The sequence below is a fragment of the Ceratotherium simum genome, chromosome 1, assembly GCF_057802395.1.
Source record: "Ceratotherium simum simum isolate JZ-2026a chromosome 1, ASM5780239v1, whole genome shotgun sequence".
In the NCBI taxonomy this organism is placed as follows: domain Eukaryota; kingdom Metazoa; phylum Chordata; class Mammalia; order Perissodactyla; family Rhinocerotidae; genus Ceratotherium; species Ceratotherium simum.
The window spans coordinates 102,681,215-102,684,579 of NC_141900.1; the positions used below are offsets into that span (position 1 = coordinate 102,681,215).

At 37.7% G+C, this 3,365-nt stretch overlaps 1 non-coding gene across 1 annotated transcript; it reads right to left on the minus strand.

Moving 5' to 3' along the window:
* Window positions 1–2,945: 2,945 nt before the first annotated feature.
* Window positions 2,946–3,047, minus strand: LOC147918314 (U6 spliceosomal RNA). Its single transcript, XR_015553532.1, has one exon. It is a non-coding gene; the product is annotated as a U6 spliceosomal RNA (small nuclear RNA).
* Between the last annotated feature and the right edge of the window lie 318 nt (window positions 3,048–3,365).

The window sequence follows — 3,365 nt, forward strand, 5'->3', positions numbered from 1 at the left end:
TCTGCCTCCTCTTCAGACCTCCTTCCTCGGGCTGACCTCTAGTTCTCAGCGGTGCTCATCTCCAGCCCCAGCAGTGTCTCCTGGATACAGTTTTAGGACGTTGATCTCAGCATCTGTTAAACTCCTACTGAAGTGATATATAGTCCCAGTCTCAGCCATTTGAAACTCACCTCATGGGCTTTGTGAAATCCAAGTCTCACTTGAATGGTTATTTACACAATAGTTTCCTTAAACAAATTAGTTTGTTTTACTTAGATACTTCTTTTTGATTTTTTTATCTTTTTGAGGTATAATTTGTTTACAGTAAGTTGCACCCACTTTAACTGTGTAGTTAGACAAGTTTTGAAAAATGTATTCGTACATGAAACCACAATCAAGATGTAGAACGTTTCCATCACCAGAAAAAGGTTCCTTCATGGCCCTTTGCACAGTCCCCAACCTCAACCCGCATCCTAGGCAACCACAGATCTGCTTCTGTTATCATAGATTAGTTTTCCCTTTTCTAGAATCGCATATGAATGAAATCATACTCTATGTACATTGTTGTGTCTGGCTTCTTTTGTTCATTTCTTGTTCTTGAGATTCATTCACATTGTTACATCTATCACTGTACTGTTTGTTCTTTTTATTCCCAAGTAATTTTCCAAAAATATATTTATTTTTCCAGAAAACTTTCTATCTCTACCAAAATTAGAAAATCAATATCAATTACCATAAGTAAATAAATATGGATACTGTGAAAACAAAATAATGTTATTAACTTCTAGCAAGATACTGTTGCAGCAAAAGGTACTTTCTCTTTTCTTAAAAAGGTCAGTTTAGCAAATGGGAGGTATTAATGATATAGTATCATCAGACTAAGATTTTCACTGCTTGATGTAATCAGAAAATCTGAAATAAAGTCAGAAAGAAATAACTTTCTCATAATAGGAATCAGTGTTATTTAAGTCCATGTACAGTGCTACCTAAAATTTCTCATACCCTACCCGTGATCTGGTGATACGTATCCCGTGCTTTGGTTACACTCTTTCTACTGGTTAGGAATGTGTCGAGCTGCATGTAACAGGAAGCCCCTGTAACAGGCGCTTGAACCCATGCAGACTTATTGTCCTCATGTCACAAGAAGTGTGGAGCTAGGCAGTGTCCAGGGCTGGAGCAATGTCCCACTGTGTCATCAATACTCCAAGATCTTTTCTCTTTATCTTTACACCAAGTGAGGACTTCTGTTGTCAAGGTCTCAGGACGGCTTTTCCAGCTCTAGGCACCAATCCCCATTCCAGGCAGGAGGAAGGGCTGCAAGTGTGTCTTCTTTCTCTTCTTTTTGCCCCTTTTTTATTATTTCACTCTAGAGTTAGTGGGGCTAGAGAAGAAATTCAGACAAATGCATGTGTTCATGTTATCATGTTAAACAGAAATTGATTACTTACATTTTGATAAGAGTTGTCTGAGACCAGAATGGCTTTCCTTCCAAATGAATGGAAGAACCTCTCAAATGTGGGAGATGTGAAGTAATTTTGGACTGGTCAGGCTTCTGGGAAATCCCAGCTAGTCTACTTTGACGAGTGGTCCTAATCACCACCTGAGAGATTACAAAGATGAGGGTAGAGACTCTATCGTCTCTCTATTCTTCATTTTCCAAAAGGCTGAGCCCTTCACTTCTCTAAGCCTCAGATCCCAGGAAACTATCATGATTCTTCTCCTAATTACTTAAAAAAACTTCCTGTTACTGGCCAAGCTCGATGCATACAAAGTCTACAAACGTTATGCCTTAGAAAGTGGTATTTCCTAAGTATTCAAGTTAGTCATAATCTTGAACACACATTTTCTTCTGTCCTTGAAACCTTCAATTCACTTTAACGTTTAGTGTTTTAAAATATGAATGACTTAAAACAGGAAAATTAAGATTTACAGGCAAAGATAATAACTATTTATTGATCATTTTCTAATCCTTCTCATTGCTTTTCTTCTGGTTAATGTGGGATTTCTTACCTGGAATTTGGTGAGGGTGCTTGTATCTTATCATTGAGTGGGATTTCACCTCCAACAACAAAACCATTGGTAAAAGAATATTTTCAGCATTTTAAGGCAACTTCTACATAGCAGCAGCAGTCTTTCTTAAAGGTAAAGGATATGGTCATATTAAGCTTGGCATAACTATTTGACTTATTATAACTATTAGGGGTTATTAGGAAAAGAGGAAAAAGTCTGGAAAATAACAAGTGTGAACCCTGAGTGTATTCTTGGTTGAGAAGTTCTCCAACCAAAGCTTTATGTAGAAAGTGAATCATCTGTGTATTACTGCCATCTGCTGCTGCCTTGAATCAGGAAGGCATTTTGCGAATCACAGAGAAGAAGGTGATACAAAAATCAAAGCTTATTTTGTTGACATTAAATGTTTTATATTTTTATTGCTAAACATTTGGCACAAGTGTGTTCATTATTTTTTCCTGTGATCCCTGCACATCTTAAAATATTTGTGAAGGAGGAGAGGCTTCCATCTGGTAATTTGTTTCTATTTCCCATCATGCAACTACATTCATTTTGAATATCAGCTTGTGTTAAGCCATTTAAAATCCAAGGAAAACAATCAGGAAATGTATTGCTTTTTGTAGCATTGTATCATATGGTTCCTATAACATTAAATCCTTTGTGAAAATTATTAAAACAGCTCATCCTAAGTTATTTGGAGTAGCTACTGTAGAGATTTATATAATGAAAGTGAAAGCAGGTTTTTTGGCTGGTCCGATGGTAGTGGGTTATCAGAACTTATTAACATTAGTGTCACTAAAGTTGGTATACAACCCCCCACTGCTAAATTTGACTGGCTTTTTACCATTTGATTTTGTATCTGATTAAATAGATAACTTTGCAAAATATTCACTTGGGGGTATCCAATTAAAAAGATAACTTTGCAAAATATTCACTTGGGGGGAAGATTTTTTTTTTTTTAAATGGAACACCACGATTTTGCGTGACATCCTTGCGCAGGGGCCGTGCTAATCTCTGTATCGTTACAATTTTAGTATATGTGCTGCCAAAGCAAGCTCAAGGGGGGCTGGGATATTCTTAAATACATGCACTTACAACAACTAGGAACAACATCGTTCTTTTGCTAAGTTTAAGAACAACTGCATAATCTTTTTTTCACCAGAAATGGTCTTTTGCAGGTTTGATCCTTTCATTAGTACTTAGCCTAAATGCCAGACTTTTAGGACTGAAGTCCGGTTTCCTCTGGCTTTTGGGATTGAAGCACACCTGCCCGGTAGCAGCCCTCTGAAATGGGGCCAGTACAGTGTCACTCTCAATGGTTGAGCCTGGAGGCTGCAGCCTGGGAAGGGGAGGCTGCCAGGGTACCTGCTTGCTCA